This window comes from Bombina bombina, chromosome 2, assembly GCF_027579735.1.
Source record: "Bombina bombina isolate aBomBom1 chromosome 2, aBomBom1.pri, whole genome shotgun sequence".
Taxonomy (NCBI): domain Eukaryota; kingdom Metazoa; phylum Chordata; class Amphibia; order Anura; family Bombinatoridae; genus Bombina; species Bombina bombina.
Genome location: NC_069500.1, coordinates 253,417,307 through 253,435,631, shown reverse-complemented (window position 1 = coordinate 253,435,631; position 18,325 = coordinate 253,417,307). Strand labels below are relative to the sequence as shown.

General features: G+C 37.3%; 1 protein-coding gene across 4 annotated transcripts in view; it reads right to left on the bottom strand.

Moving 5' to 3' along the window:
* Nucleotides 1-18,325, bottom strand: part of PAM (peptidylglycine alpha-amidating monooxygenase) — a 405,645-nt gene that overhangs the window by 358,944 nt on the left and 28,376 nt on the right. The window lies entirely within an intron of this gene.

Genomic DNA, 18,325 nt, shown 5'->3' with positions numbered 1-18,325 from the left:
AGCGTTCAATCTCCATGTAGTCAGTCTCAGAGAAAGTAGATTTGGATGATTGAAAGGACCTTGTATTAGAAGGTCCTGCCTCAGAGGTAGAGTCCATGGTGGAAGAGATGACATGTCCACTAGGTCTGCATACCAGGTCCTGCGTGGCCACGCATGCGCTATCAGAATCACCCATGCTCTCTCCTGTTTGATTTTGGCAATCAGTCAAGGGAGCAAAGGAAACGGTGGAAACACATAGGCCAGGTTGAAGAACCAAGGAGCTGCTAGAGCATCTATCAGCGTTGCTCCCGGGTCCCTGGACCTGGACCCGTAACAAGGAAGCTTGGCGTTCTGGCGAGACGCCATGAGATCCAGTTCTGGTTTGCCCCAACGATGGACCAGTTGAGCAAACACCTCCGGATGGAGTTCCCACTCCCCCGGATGAAAAGTCTGACGACTTAGAAAATCCGCCTCCCAGTTCTCTACGCCTGGGATGTAGATCGCTGACAGGTGGCAAGAGTGAGACTCTGCCCAGCAAATTATCTTTGAGACTTCTAACATCGCTAGGGAACTCCTGGTTCCCCCTTGATGGTTGATGTAAGCCACAGTCATGATGTTGTCTGACTGAAATCTGATGAACCTCAGTGTTGCTAACTGAGGCCAAGCTAGAAGAGCATTGAATATTAACTCCAGAATATTTATTGGGAGGAGTTTCTCCTCCTGAGTCCACGATCCCTGAGCCTTCAGGGAGTTCCAGACTGCGCCCCAACCTAGAAGGCTGGCATCTGTTACAATCGTCCAATCTGGCCTGCGAAAGGTCATACCCTTGGACAGATGGACCCGAGAAAGCCACCAGAGAAGAGAATCTCTGGTCTCTTGATCCAGATTTAGTAGAGGGGACAAATCTGAGTAATCCCCATTCCACTGATTTAGCATGCATAATTGCAGCGGTCTGAGATGCAGGCGTGCAAATGGCACTATGTCCATTGCCGCTACCATTAAGCCGATTACTTCCATGCACTGAGCCACTGACGGGCGTGGAATGGAATGAAGGACACGGCAAGCATTTAGAAGTTTTGATAACCTGGACTCAGCCAGGTAAATTTTCATCTCTACAGAATCTATAAGAGTTCCTAGGAAGGAGACTCTTGTGAGTGGTGATAGAGAACTCTTTTCCACGTTCACTTTCCACCCATGCGACCTCAGAAATGACAGAACTATCTCTGTATGAGACTTGGCAATTTGAAAGCTTGATGCCTGTATCAGGATGTCGTCTAGATACGGAGCCACCGCTATGCCTCGCTGTCTTAGAACCGCCAGAAGTGAGCCCATAACCTTTGTAAAAATTCTCGGGGCAGTGGCCAACCTGAAGGGAAGAGCTACAAATTGGTAATGCCTGTCTAGAAAGGCAAACCTTAGGAACCGATGATGATGATGATCTTGGTGAATCGGTATGTGAAGGTAGGCATCCTTTAAGTCCAGTGTGGTCATGTACTGACCCTCTTGGATCATGGGTAGGATGGTCCGAATAGTTTCCATTTTGAGCGATGGAACTCTGAGGAATTTGTTTAAGATCTTTATATCCAAGATTGGTCTGAAGGTTGCCTCTTTCTTGGGAACCACAAACAGATTTGAATAAAATCCCTGTCCCTGTTCCGTCCGCGGAACTGGATGGATCACTCCCATTACTAGGAGGTCTTGCACACAGCTTAGGAATGCCTCTTTTTTTATCTGGTTTGCTGATGACCTTGAAAGATGAAATCTCCCTTGTGGAGGAGAAGCTTTGAAGTCCAGAAGATATCCCTGAGATATGATCTCCAACGCCCAGGGATCCTGAATATCTCTTGCCCACGCCTGGGCGAAGAGAGAAAGTCTGCCCCCCACTAGATCCGTTTCCGGATAGGGGGCCGTTCCTTCATGCTGTCTTTGGGGCAGCAGCAGGCTTTCTGGCCTGCTTGCCCTTGTTCCAGGACTGGTTAGGTTTCCAGGCCTGTCTGGAATGAGCAACAGTTCCCTCTTGTTTTGAAGCGGAGAAAGTTGATGCTGCTCCTGCCTTGAAATTTCGAAAGGCACGAAAATTAGACTGTTTGGCCTTTGATTTGGCCCTGTCCTGAGGAAGGGTATGACCCTTGCCTCCAGTAATGTCAGCAATAATTTCCTTCAAGCCAGGCCCGAATAAGGTCTGCCCCTTGAAAGGAATGTTGAGTAATTTAGACTTTGAAGTCACGTCAGCTGACCAGGATTTAAGCCATAGCGAATCAGGAATTCTTAGCCGTTAGTTTAGTCAAATGAACAATGGCATCAGAAACAAATGAGTTAGCTAGCTTAAGCGTTCTAAGCTTGTCAATAATTTCATTCAATGGAGCTGTCTGGATGGTCTCTTCCAGGGCCTCAAACCAGAATGCCGCCGCAGCAGTGACAGGCGCAATGCATGCAAGGGGCTGTAAAATAAAACCTTGTTGAATAAACATTTTCTTAAGGTAACCCTCCAATTTTTTATCCATTGGATCTGAAAAAGCACAACTGTCCTCAACCGGGAAAGTGGTACGCTTTGCTAAAGTAGAAACTGCTCCCTCCACCTTAGGGACCGTCTGCCATAATTCCCGTGTAGTGGCGTCTATTGGAAACATTTTTCTAAATATAGGAGGTGGGGAAAAGGGCACACCGGGTCTATCCCACTCCTTGCTAATAATTTCTGTAAGCCTTTTAGGTATAGGAAAAACGTCAGTACACACCGGCACCGCATAGTATCTATCCAGCCTACACAATTCCTCTGGAACTGCAACTGTGTTACAGTCATTCAGAGCAGCTAATACCTTCCCAAGCAATACACGGAGGTTCTCAAGCTTAAATTTAAAATTAGAAATCTCTGAATCAGGTTTCCCCGAGTCAGAGATGTCACCCACAGACTGAAGCTCTCCGTCCTCATGTTCTGCATATTGCGACGCAGTATCAGACATGGCTCTAACAGCATTTGCGTGCTCTGTATCTCTCCTAACCCCAGAGCTATCGTGCTTGCCTCTTAATTCAGGCAATCTACATAATACCTCTGACAGGGTATTATTCATGATTGCAGCCATGTCCTGCAAGGTAATCGCTATGGGCGTCCCTGATGTAATTGGCGCCATATTAGCGTGCGTCCCCTGAGCGGGAGGCGAAGGGTCTGACACGTGGGGAGAGTTAGTCAGCATAACTTCCCCCTCGACAGAACCCTCTGGTGATAATTCTTTTATAGATAAAAACTGATCTTTACTGTTTAAGGTGAAATCAATACATTTAGTACACATTCTCCTATGGGGCTCCACCATGGCTTTCAAACATAATGAACAAGTAGGTTCCTCTGTGTCAGTCATGTTTAAACAGACTAGCAATGAGACTAGCAAGCTTGGAAAACACTTTAAAACAAGTTTACAAGCAATATAAAAAAATGTTACTGCGCCTTTAAGAAACACAAATTTTCCTAAATTTTGGAAATAACAGTGAAAAAATGCAGTTACACTAACGAAATTTTTACAGTGTATGTAATAAGTTAGCAGAGCATTGCACCCACTTGCAAATGGATGATTAACCCCTTAATACCAAAAACGGAATAACAAATGACAACAACGTTTTTTAAACAGTCACAAAAACTGCCACAGCTCTACTGTGGCTTTTTACCTCCCTCAATACGACTTTTGAAGCCTTTTGAGCCCTTCAGAGAAGTCCTGGATCATGCAGGAAGAAGCTGGATGTCTGTCTGTAATTTTTGCTGTGCAAAAAAAACGCTATAATAGGCCCCTCCCACTCATATTACAACAGTGGGAAGCCTCAGGGAACTGTTTCTAGGCAAAATTCAAGCCAGCCATGTGGAAAAAACTAGGCCCCAATAAGTTTTATCACCAAACATATGTAAAAAACGATTAAACATGCCAGCAAACGTTTTAAAATACACTTTTATAAGAGTATGTATCTCTATTAATAAGCCTGATACCAGTCGCTATCACTGCATTTAAGGCTTTACTTACATTACTTCGGTATCAGCAGCATTTTCTAGCAAATTCCATCCCTAGAAAAATATTTTAACTGCACATACCTTATTACAGGAAACCTTGCACGCTATTCCCCCTCTGAAGTTACCTCACTCCTCAGAATATGTGAGCAGCAAAGGATCTTAGTTACTTCTGCTAAGATCATAGAAAACGCAGGCAGATTCTTCTTCTAAATACTGCCTGAGATAAACAGTACACTCCGGCACCATTTAAAAATAACAAACTTTTGATTGAAGAAATAAACTAAGTATAAAACACCACAGTCCTCTTACGACCTCCATCTTAGTTGAGAGTTGCAAGAGAATGACTGGATATGGCAGTGAGGGGAGGAGCTATATAGCAGCTCTGCTGTGGGTGATCCTCTTGCAACTTCCTGTTGGGAAGGAGGAGAATATCCCACAAGTAATGGATGATCAGTGGACTGGATACACTTAACAAGAGAAATTATATATATATATATATATATATATATATATATATATATATATATATATATATATATATACACATACACACATATATATATATATATATATATATATATACACACATACACACACGCAGATATATATACACATACATACACCGATTGTCATTGGCTCACCCATATTTTCAGTTACAAACTAGTAGTGCATTGCTGCTCCTTCAACAAATGATACGAAGAGAATGAAACAAATTGGATAATAGAAGTAAATTAGAATGTTGTTTAAAAATGGTTTTCTCTATCTGAATCATGAAAGAAAATTATTGGGTTTCATGTCCCTTTAAATAAGTTTGGAGATAATCTGAAGGTAGGAACTTGTTTAGAAAACATCGCTGCATTCTGCTTTCATAACCAACCACAAAATGGGATTGTGCAACGACTATTTCTTTTAAATATATGTTACAGTAACTGAATGCGTATTTACGTACCATTATATTAAAATAGACGACTACATGTTAAAATTCAAGAAAAAAACAATTGCTCAGAAACTTTAGCTGGAAAAGATGAACTGATTTTGTATCTGCAAAACTATATGAACACTAATGAGGGTGACAAAATGACTAAATATGACTCATGGCTGGAAACTGCCTGCAGTATAAACATTATAAAAACACAACTACTGCAGGAATTATGGTAATGTAAATTAAAGAAGAATTTAATAAGAACTGGAAAACCAGGCATGCTAGCGTTCTAAATCTGTAAATGTTTGTTTTAGCAGTGCCAATATATTCAGCTCAATAACCCTTGGCTGGAACACATAACGCTCAACATTTCATAAAAGATAATTATTATTATTATGATACAAATGGTAAAGTTAACCCCTCATATGAAATATAAAAGAAAATCTATTAAATACAGATGGTAACACTAAATGATAATACAATATTCCGAGTAAAATTAAAAAAAAAAAAAAAAAAAAAGTGCAATTTTTTTTATCAGTTCATTTTTGGGGCGTTGACGTGCATTAGTATATTGTCTTACAGTAACAGTATGTTTTTAACTAGACAATTAAATATACCACAAACTACATTTAAAAGGAAATTATATATATTTATTCCGGTGTATCCCGCTCAATGTCCCACACTCCACATTATATGAAATACATAAACTATTTGCCAATTATAGCTGGAGTAACAAAACACATAGGATTGCTTATAATACCTTACAGAGGCCCTACTCTAAAGAGGGTATCGCGGCCCCTAATATCTTCACGTACTACGAAGCTGCACAGTTATACTAGAAACAGCTAGTATACCAGCAGACTTAGGACTAACAGACATAGCCTGGGTCCCCAACACGAGAAAACTCACATCTAGCATTCATAATATAAATTGTGAAACATAACCTTATAATATGGCAAAATTTGAAAAGCATTGATCGCTCCTCATCTTTCCCCAACCCATCATCTATCGGGCTTATTCTGGTATCTGGCCAACACCCACACAAGAGACTGGAAACTCAAGGGATTTAAGACCATAACCAATCCATATGATCAAAGCTCTAAGCTTAATGCAAACATGATATCTCTCAGATTTGACCCAGTTCCTTCTTGGCTGCCATTTGAGCTCCTCCGAGTCCATAGTTTCTTGAGGTCCTGAGGGTTCCCCACAGAATCCATCAAGAAAGATACTCCGTGGGAGAGTCGTTGGAGGAGTGATTCCAAACTTCTCAATGTTCAATACAACTTTCTCTTAGCAGATCTCATTCCGGGGCTACCATGGCAATATAAAGCATGGAGCAAAGAAACGGGCATTACCTGCTCTGATCTAGACTGGGATATGGCTTTCTCCCTTACCAAAAAAACTGTACATTGTATTACTATGTTGGAAGTATATATTAAGCTCCTCCTGAAATGGCATAGAACAGCAGCCAGATTAGCTAGAATGTATCCAATGTCCTCGCCGTTATGTTGACGGGAATGTGGATCTATAGGGTCAGATTTACATATATGGTGGGGATGCCCCAAGATCAGCCCATTGTGGGAGGAAATTGGGAGACTGTGCAAATCCCTGAAGCTTATGCCTTCAATATCGTCATGTAACTAAACATTATTGAAAACACGGTTACCAATAAGTCAAGGAGGCTGCTGATTTATATATTCATGGCTACCAAATTATGTATTGCCCAAACATGGAAGAAGCCTGACCCTCTACGTCTGGCCGAGATTAATGCAATAGTTGATTACATGGCTGTGATGGAAAAATACTTTTACAACTCCATTGACCAAATGGAAAAATATTGGATGGTATAGGACACTTGGTTACACAAATAAGCGACCATAACTAATTTCATTTAAGAGGTGAATTAAAGAAATAAAGAAACAGAATCCTTCCCCTCCCCCTCTATTTGTGTGACCCTTCTCCTCCTCGTCTTCTTTTTTCCCGCCCTCCTCTATTCCCTTCGACCCAAACACCCCCTTCTCTTTCCCCGCCCCAGCTGGCAGGTATAGACCCTCCTGTGTTACTGAACTGATGACATTACTTATTATTACACACCCTTAAAGTTACATTAATCTAGGCAACTAAGAAATGTATTAACCATACCATCACATTGGCAAAGCTTACTTCTTCATTGTTAAACACCTGAATTTCTTCCTTTTTTTTGTTTGAAAAGGTGACATGATAGAGATGACCACAATATGTTGTTTTCACTGGAATTAAATAATGCAATTATTTGCAACTTGACAATATTATGAGCTGAATTATTGTTTTGTAACTATTTGTCAAAATCACTTAAAAAAAAAAATGGGGGGGGGGAGGAAATTATAAAGAAGGCAGTTGCTTTTTTAAATGTGTCCAGTAAAAAAGAAAACTGTGACCTACAAAATATTAAAGGAAATTTCAATAGTCAATCCTAGTGATTCACAAACGCTAGGGTTGACTTTCACTTTAAAAAGGGATATGAAGCCTAAAAATGTCCTTTTGTGATTCAGGCAGGGCATACAATTTTGAAAAGAAAAAACAAAAAAAAAAAAACAAAAAAAAAACAACTTTCCTATGTACTTCTATTATCAAATTTGCTTACTCTACATTCTGTTCTTTGTTGAAGAGATATCTAGGTAGGTGTCTACATGGCAGGAAATAGTGCTGTCATCTAGTTCTCTTACAAATTGATAACATTCTTGCAAAACTGTTGGCCTATTGTGCTCCAGACAAGTGCACACTCCTAAGCTTACATCCCTGTTTTAAACAAAAAAAGATACCAAAAGAACCAAGACAATTTGATAAAAAGAAGACAATTAGAAAGTTGTTGCATGCTCTATCTGAATCATGAAAAACATTTTGGGTTTCATGTCCCTTTAATTATTATTTGAAATAAAATTAAAAAAAAAGCTGTAGGCTCTCTCTAGATTTAAAAAATCTACTTTTAGTGGCTACATAAGACAATTAGGCTAATTTTTACTTTTGTGTAGTTGGTCTTTCTGATCTGATTAGTATGCCCCAGGCACATCTCAAAGCCCTTATAGGGCTTCCATAACATCTGAGGTGAATTCCAAAGTGCTGCCTTGCACAGGTCATCAAGACAAAATAGAAAAACACCCATTTGAAAAGAACTTTTAGTATCTGTGCAAAAGGTGGATGATTATTTAATAGACTGGGATAACGCAGTGAACAAATCAATCTAGAAATTGTGGTTTTTGCTCACAACAGTTTCCAGTTGTTTTCTGCTATAATAAAATGCAGTACCAGATTAGAACATATTCTTTGTGCCCTTGTATGTCCCTTGGTCACAAAACTGCAAATTGTTTATAAATTCTTATCACATTTTCTCTCATCAATCCATCTTCTTCACCCTTTGCAATTTGGCTTTCGCCATCTCCATCTCCAAAATGACAAAGGACCTGCTTACTGCCAAGTCTAAAGGTTACTTCTTCATGCTAATCTTTTTAGACCTCTCTGCAGACTTTGACACTGTTAACCTCCCCCCTACCCCTCTCTGTTTGGGTACCTCAAGGCTCAGTTCTAGGTCACCTTCTTTTCACAGTCTACACATTATCTCTAGGCTCTTTATGTCTAAGTTCTGTGGGTTTCAATATCATCTTTATGCTGATGACTCCCAAATCTACTTTTCTACACCAGACATTTTCTCTTTTCTGCTGACTTGTGTCACCACAATTGCTTACCTAATATCTCATCCTAGATGGTTTCTCACTACATAAAGCTGAACCTTTCTAAAGCTGAACTATTTCCTTCCTCTAAAATTCTCCCCATTCTCCAAATCTCACTCACTGTCGACAACTCTGTCATTTCTACACCATCAGGCTTGCTGCTTTGGGGGTCACACGACTCAAAACTTTCTTTTGCTCACAACATTATGTCGATAGCCAATTCCTCCACTTTCACCTTAAAAATAAAATGTGTCACTTCCTCGCTCAAGAAACAACAAAAGAGTCTTACCCACTCCCTTATTTCCCGCCTTGACTACTGCGATTCTGTCTTCTCTGGTCTCCCAAGCTACCGCCTGTTCCCATTGCAATCCCTCATGAATGCCTCTGCCAGGCTCATCTTCCTTAAGCATGGTTCTACATCTGCTGAACCTCTTTGTCAACACCTCCACTGGCTTACCTTAGCTTCAAGAATAAAATTCAAAATATTGACCCTAACATAAAAAGCCACCACCAACACTGCACCCTCCTATATTTGTACCCTCATCTGCAAATACTTCCCAACACTCCACCTCCACTGCACCCAAGACCTACTTCTCTAGTCATCTCTTATTACTTCCTCAGAACTGAACCTATCATATGGAACTCCTTGCCTCGCTCAGTCAGACTTGCCTCTAGTCTCAAAAACTTTAAATGTTCCTTAAAAACATATCTGTTCAGGGATGCATACAACTTACTGTAAGATGTTTCCACTACTCCCTCGACTTCCCCATATACTTACTTTAGAATGTAAGTTCACAAGTCCACCTGTCCTATTGATCTTTTTATGTAAAGATGGTTTACGGCAACTCAAGGGCAGGGCCCTCGATTAATGTGCTCCATAACTGTATATACTTACGATTTATGTAAATGTTTTCTGTTTATTGTACTCCATATCTGTATAATGTTAGCACTTTATAAATAAATGATAATAATATAGAATATACACAAAGCAATTATATATATATATATATATATATATATATATAAAACTTAAAATAGTTACAGAATCCAAATGTGCACGCACTTGAAATCAAGACAAGCAAAGCATATTAAAAATATTTTTTATCAAAATTGTTGACAGTATTTAAAAGGATTGGTGATATCAAAAAATCTATATGGACTGGTGCTGATACATAAGGGCAGCAATTTCAATCTCGATTTTAAAGTCAGTACTAGCAAAATTGAATTACACTGGATTTAGGTCTATTAGGTTTTATGGTTAGATCCATACCAAACCCTTCAGGAATATGCGGATGGTCACATAAAATGTAAATTTATAAACATTCCACGTGTAAAATTGTGCACAAGAAGATTCTACAGAAGGCATTATCACTCTCATATGGAGTTAGTTTACAAAGTTAGAAAAAAAAAAAAAAGAAAAAAAAAAAAAAAACAACTTGAATGTTAAATAGATGTCTTGGAACATTGTATCGGAGAGTGCCTTAAAAACGAACAACAACATTTCTGCAGAATTTTTATTTTTTAGTAAATCAACAAATATTAAACTATGAACTACAAATCAAAGGGACATTATACACTAGATTTTTCTTTGCATACATGTTTTTTAGATGATCCATTTATATAGCCCATCTGGGAGTGTTTTTGCAAAAATGTATAGTTTTGCTTATTTTTAAATAACATTGTGCTGATTTTCTGACTCCTAACCAAGCCCCAAAGTTGCAAATGTATACCGATGTATTCAGACTGCTTCCGTTTGGATGATGGTCTTTTCATATGAGATAGGGGGGAGGTTCTATCAGCCCCTTTCAGTGGGTGTCCCAGGCTTATCTCAATAACAGTGTTAAATTGGGAGCGTCTAAGCAAGTTTTTTAAGGGTTTTATACTGGATTCTTTATATCAGTATCTGTGCATATTATTCTTTATAGTAGTGTCTATTACATGCAGTTAAATGAATATTGGTGTATACTGTCCCTTTAAGAAACAGGGCCCTGCAATCTTTTTGTGTCAATCTGCCTCCCCTGTGTTGTCTTTATATACTGATCCACCTATATAGCGGGGCACAAATCTGTTGCCGCATTACTAATAATGATATTATTTGGTGTCTTTCTAAATGCACTTCTAAAACATGAGTTACACAAAAGTCTTAAAAGGCCACTGTAAGTAAATATTTTCTATGCCTGTTACTAACTAACTACCCCAAATACGCTTTTTATCAATAGCATTTCATTAACATATCTCTACCGTATATCAGAAATCTTGTCTGCAAATTTAATTGTTTTCCAAACCCACTCCGTGGGTATCCTTTGCTCTGTACCAATCCGTTTACAATACCTAGGTTTCAAAATGGCGCTTTAAACACAAAGTTATTGGTTTAAGTATTTTGAACACTCAGTGCTGAAAATACTGGGCAGGATAACGTGACATCATCGGCGAATAAAATATATAACTTTTAGAACGTTATGAAACTTCGTTTTGGAGAAAATATAGGTCAGTAGGTTTTAATTAATGTTTATTAACTTTAATATGTTAGTTGTTTAGCTTAAAAATTATAACAGAAAGTAATCCTTTAAGAAAACTATAAAAATAATATTAATATAGGCAAAGGACTTAATGGACCTTTGGACTTCAACTAGTTTCAGTGAACAATTAATGTGTGTGTGTGGGGGGGGAGGCCGGTGAAACAAGTTTTTTTTGTTTTTTGTTTTTTAAGTAGGGAAAGAGATTTATAATAAAACAATAAAATTACCTAAAGAAACGAAAACGCTCTTACATTTTTTAAACAAGTTACACATTTTAAATTATCCAATTGTAGCTGCAACAAAGTAAAATTTACTACATTTACAACAGTCTGTGCAAAACATATGGACAAAAAATTGCTGTCACGCACAGAACTTGCACAAAATCTCTGGGAGCTTTTTCTGAGCATTATGTCGGTTTAGGTGTCTCAGAAGCACATTTGTCCGTCAGACATATGTCCGAGAGACAGTCACAATTGGCTGATTTTTATTTCTCTTAACTCGCGGGTCCACGTACGCTACTCACTATCAGATAGTAAAGCCTCATTATACAAGAACATTCGGCCGAGGGCAAATACGCTCCTGAGTGTTCCGTTATAATCAGTGCTTCAGGCATCGCAACCGCCTCTGGGAACCTAACCATGAGTCCCACCCACCACAACGTGCTTTGAACACATTCCTCTCCCTATTCATATCCTATTACCTTCCCTGTAAATAGAGAGATATAGATATATAGATATATACACACACACACTAAAATTTAATTATTTTACGCTTGTGCTTTTTGTAATATTTTAAATAAAGATTCACTATACGCCATTACATTAGAGTGAGGCTATGATGGGTCCATGCAGAGTGGAGCGCGAGTAGAACTTGATACATTTGGCCGCGGCCGGACTGTTATCCGATGGAAATTTGTCGATTATACAGTGCACAAGTATCTGTCGGATAACAGTCAGGCCACACTCTCCAGCATAGCTATTTAAACTGCTTTGAAGTTAAAATTTGCATTTTTAAAACTTTTAGGTACCTCACAGAATTCTTAGATAGTCTCAGAGAGCTTTATACCATCAGACCCAAAGTGTCACAATGACAAAATTCCACAGCACAACCACATTATTTCTGCTTAATAGACTACACTCACCACAGATATTTACAACATAGTTTTACTAAATACAAGTGAAACAGGATCAACTGTATGAATGTTTTACCTATAACTCATATTCTGTTAAACTGAAGATGCCTATCTGAAAAGCTTTTCACAGATGTCATCTATACCTGTGGCCTTGGGCACACTTAGGACATAAGTTTTCTAGGCTCCCTAGCTGAAAGCCACTTCATTAATAAATAGCTGCACATATGTATTTATTTCTGTAGGCTGTAAACCCTGGGGCTTCATTGAAAGTGTAGCTTGTTTTATAAAAGAAAAACTTGAAATTCTACATTTACAAGAGGATGAGTGATGGAGCAGGTAATGGAAACCCCCAAGCCAATATTTTGTAAGATTTAACATGGCTACTGACTGGTTTAAGAGCTGCTGTGAGAATTAACAGATATGCAATGAGGGATTTTAGTGGATGGTCTGGAATTTTAAGGCCTAGAATTCTAACAGAACTGATTTTCATTTAAAAGGGTTTGCCCTGACTTGATTAAACGCAATGTAAAATTATTTTACTAACATATTGTGAAAATAATAATACAAGGCAGTGCATATCAAACTGTAATTACTCGTTTGACACTTGTTAAAATATGCATGCAGAATAAACCTAGATTCTGAATATCTAACTCCTGTCATACTGCAGTTATCCTGGGACTGTCTCAACTGTCAGCTTACAGCAGGGCCTAGCTAAGTTGGGTTTGCAAGTGATACCTAGAAAATGGCCCCCGGCCCTGTTCCTTCCTGTTTGGACAGCACAACCACATTATTTCAGGCATTCATGGCTTTGGGAAATACCACCGCACCTATATACATTGTGTAAACTATAGTTTGATTTTGTCTACATATTACTGCCATAAATTCAAAAAGTTTTAAAGCGCACTTCTGAACAAAAGGGCCAAATTCTCTAAAGTTTGCCAACATGGATTGAACCCATCATGCTAAGCCTGGCAATAGCAGAACTCATTCAGTTTGCTAAAATGGGGATCAACCTGGAAGTCTCAGTAAGCTTCTTCCCATACAAAGGAATGCAATAGGGAGCACCTGGCACTGATAGAAGCATACAAATCAAACTACCATATTTTAAAAAGGGACAGTCAAGTCAAAATTAAACTTTCCTGATTCAGATAAGGCGTGTAATTTTAAACAACTTTTAATTTACTTTTATCATCAAATTTTATTTGTTCTCTTTGTATTCTATGTTGAAAGCTAAACCTAGGTAGGCTCATATGCTAATTTCTAAGCCTTTGAAGGCCGCCTCTTATCTCAGTGCATTGTATTAGCTTTGCACAGCTAGACAGAGCTAGTTCATATGTGCTATATAAATAAATAACTTCACAGGAGTGAGCACAATGTTATGAGTCAGCACTAATTGGCTAAAATGCAAGTCTGACAAAAGAACCAAGATATAGGGGCAGTCTGAAGAGGCTTAGATACAAAGTAATCACAGAGGTAAAAAGTTTAATATAACCGTGTTGGTTATGTAAAACCGGAGAATGGATAATAAAGAGATTATCTATCTTTTTAAACAATAAAAATGTTCAAGTAGACTGTCCATTTACGTGTACTTTACATTGCATATGTTTTCGGTCAATAAGTGCATTGCATATTTTGAGAAACTTCCAAGCACACATTTGAAGAGAAAAATGAGACCTGCAGGCGAACGTCATGAGGCCAGACGTTTCCACCTTTAAACCAATAGCATACAGATGACTAGCACGGCTATTGGTTTAGAGGTGAAAATGTCACTTTATTGAGAGAAGAGAGCTGTGCCGTGGGCGCTGACTTTAGCGAGGAGCCGCGGCACAGAAAGGGTTAGTTTAGTACTTTTTTTTTTTTTTTTTTTATTATTAAGCGATATCTGAAATTCCACTTTATTTTTAGTGATGGAAAAAAAACTAGCGTTTTATTAGATGCTCAGATTTACCAGGGACAGTTCACCCAAAAAATGTCTCCCCTTTAAATTATTCCCAATGATCCTTTTAACCTGCTAGAGTGTATTAAATTGGTTACAAGTAGCTCCTTTACTCTTATTTCAGCATTTGAAATAGCCGATTAAGCCTGTGGTATCGCCACCAACACTGAACAAATTAATACTGGAGTATAGGCTATTGAATAGCCTAAGTATACACAGCCAGCAGAAGAGATTACACTCTGTGTGGGATGCAGGATAGTTAAGCAATAAAATGATAATTTTCCATTGTTCTCTCTATGTATTGAGCTTTGGTGTTCCAGCCAAATAAAAGATAAGGAAGCAAGTCTGTTTACACAAACTTAGAACATAATGAGATCTGATATCACCTTTAAGTTCAACCCATTGTAATAGGCTGTGGTTTCAAAGAACAAAATCAGCTACTTCATATACACAAATAAGCATGAAAATGCAATTTCTCAAATATTTTATACTCTGCAGTTGGTATAACAAGTCATTTAAAATACATTAATGGAAAAACAATTTTACAGTGTACTGTCCATTTAAGTCTCTGATTCAGATTTTACAATAGAAAAATAAACTAAGCTTTGATGTTTGTACTTTTTTGTATGATTTTAAATATTGTATTTTAAAGGGTTAGTGTGCATATTAAATACAAATTTTCCCTGTGTACTTTATACAAGAATTTTGTGCTGCATATTTAATACAAATCTTAAAAGGTACATGAAAACCCAATTTTTTTCTTTTATGATTTAGAAATTGCATGCAATTTTAAACAACTTTCCAATTTACTTCTATTGCCTAATTTGTTTCATTATCATAATATCCGTTGTTTAAAAGCATATCTAAATATGCTCAGTAACTGCTGATTGGTGGCTGCACATAAATGCCTCATGTGATTGTCTCACCCATATGTATTGCTATTTCTTCAACAAGGGATATCTAAAGAATGAAGCAAATTAGATAATAGAAGTAAATTGTAATGTTTAAAAATGTTTTCTCTTTTTGAATCATAAAAAGAAAAATCTTTGGTTTTGTGTTCCTTTAATGCATATTATTAATATGCTTTTTAATGCAAAGTTTGATCATAATGTTTACTTTGTACTTTTAATACATTGTTAATCAGCTTATTTTGTTGAGCACTGTATATAGTAATGTATGTGCAAGGTGAGATACACAGACATCAGGGCAAAATTAGCACCTCTAGAATCTCGTGAAGAACCTCAAAGCACGAACAAATGTTTCAGAAAGAATCAAATGAGGAGAGCTTTAGAGAACTGGGCCATTAAAGGGACAGTCTACTCGAAAATTTGTTATGGTTTAAAAATATAGATAACGCCTTTACTACCCACTCCCCAGCTTTGCACAAAGAACACTTATATTAACCCCTTAAGGACCAGGGGTACATCACTGGTCTTTCTATGGGGACGGTGTTATTAATAGCGCAGTCTTTCTGCCAGCGGTGAGACCACGCTATTTTTGGTGACAAGACAGGAAGAGTGAGGATATAGTAATGTGGTCCCGCCGCACTATTATAAACAAGAAAACCCTTAACAACCAGTGACATACATACATGGTACGTTGCAGTCATTAAGGTGTTAAAAAACATTATAACCTTTAAAACTCTAAATATCTGCCTGTTTCTATGCCCCTGAAGGCCGACTTTATTTCAAGGTATTTTTATAGCTTTTTACAGCAAGACACTGCTCGCTCATGTGTGCCATACAGATAACATGTGCTTACTCCCATGGAGTTATTCATGAGTCAGCACTAATTAGCTAAATGCAATTCTGTAAATAGCAACTGAAATAAGGAGGCAGTCTGCAGAGGCTTAGATACAAGGCAATCCCAGAGGTAAAAAGTATATTAATATAACAGTGTTAGTTATGCAAAACTGGGGAATTGGTAATTAAGGGATTATCTATCTTTTTAAAGAATAAAAATGTTGAAGTAGACTGTTCCTTTAAAGAATGAACTCACCTATAGCTCCCAGCAGTAGCTCTCTGTATACTGTGGCTTTGATAATTAGCTGGGCAAGTGACTGCACCCATTCCCCTGATAGAAAAAGCTCTTCCCATACATTTGCTTACTGGTGGTGGCTATCTGACTGTACACTACTGGGGAAAGAATAACAGTGATGTGTTTCAGTTTAGTGTTGTTGCCAGGTAATGAGAGATAAGCGTTTATTTATTGCATTCAACAATCATAAAAATACTTTCTGGGACACTGGAAATCCCCAGTTTAAATGGAATGTCGTAGCCTGGTAATATGTTCTAAGCATGTAACAGACAGGGGTTAAGTAATGATGGATATATATTATGTAGACTTCCTGGAATACCAAATCCAATAACATTTTAAATATTACAATAGACTTTCTACTACATATAATTTTTTATACATGTATGTGATCCTAAATTTCTTATATATTTATATACACAAATTTGTCAAGTGCTGGTTTACAGCAGTGCCTATGATAAGTCACAGCAAAGCAAATCAAACTAATATGTCCATCACAGAAAGTAAAAACCTTGAAATTACAAGACATTTATGTTGTGTTGCTATAGAATAACGTATCAGACAAGTCTTAATATTTTAAACAAATTAACATAATTTTCACTGCAATTTTTCCCCATAGCCAAACTGCACTCACCATTTACTTATTTAGTTGAGGGAGCCAATCTGGCTTTAATCAAGACAAAAAGACTAGTTATAAATTTAGCATACAATGCATTGTTTTGCAGTGGATACCTATTAAAGCCAATTAGGAACAGATGAGCATCAGGGTTATCCTTAATCATTTAGAAGGGTGCATTTCAAGTTCTGAGAATTAAAAAAAATGCTCAATTTGCAGAGCTACATTACATAAAAAGGGGTCAAAATAAATTGTGAAAATATATTGCAAAGGTGTTAAATAACGCATAATTAAACATTTTACTGTATATCCATCTGTACTGTGTTTACGGTTCCTTTAAACCGGTTGCTGAATTAAAGCTGCAACTAACATGGGATTCCTGAATCGAAAATGTAAATACAGCACATTTAACCTGGCTGAGATTTATCATTTTGGCATACATATCTCACAGGCTGGAAACAAATGCCCATTTAGGTCTCTTACAATGAGCCAATATGATTAAAACCGGTTACTGAAAATTGCTTATCTAAAGCAGCTTCTATAAATAACTAATCAGTAACAACAGCTCTATAAATAAACTTGTAGAAAGGAAGCAGAACATTATTATGTACACTTTAGTACTTTAATACATTTAAAACCATTGCCTAGGATATTGAAAAATTACACACACTCAAATTTTTATATATATATATATATATATATATATATATATATATATATATATATATAAAAATCTAATATTTCCTAAATAAATGTTGACACAGTCACATACACACACCTATCTATTGCTGAGATATATATATATATATATATATATATATATATATATTAATTTTTCTAATATTTCCTAAATAAATGTTGAGACACAGTCACATACACACACCTATCTATTGCTGAGATAAATATATATATATATATATATATATATATATATATTAATTTTTCTAATATTTCCTAAATAAATGTTGAGACACAGTCACATACACACACCTATCTATTGCTGATATATATATATTAATTTTTCTAATATTTCCTAAATAAATGTTGAGACACAGTCACATATATATATACACACACACACATTCTTAGAGGATTATGTTGAGTAAATTAATATTTTGCAACTATAATGATTAAAGTTGGTTGAATTCCTGCAGTAAGATGGATGGTCGTGAGACCAATTGAGAAGCCCTTTATGTAGCTTACTTATGTGTGGCACTTGTGTGATCACTGAAGGTCTATAGGGAAGTGAACAGGCCTTCAGTTTTTCTTCCTTCTTTCCACATTAATAGAATCCCTTTTATTTTCAGAAAAGGAATAAAGCTCCATCTGCAACAATGAGTCATCACCTACTGCAGCATGACAACAGACTCTGTCTCTGCCTCCGCAGCCCTTCATGAAGAAAAGGCTATCTTTTAATGATACACATAAATGTGCTTCCTAGTAAGTGGGCAGAGAGAATATACAATTTGGCGCCATTATTTTACAGACA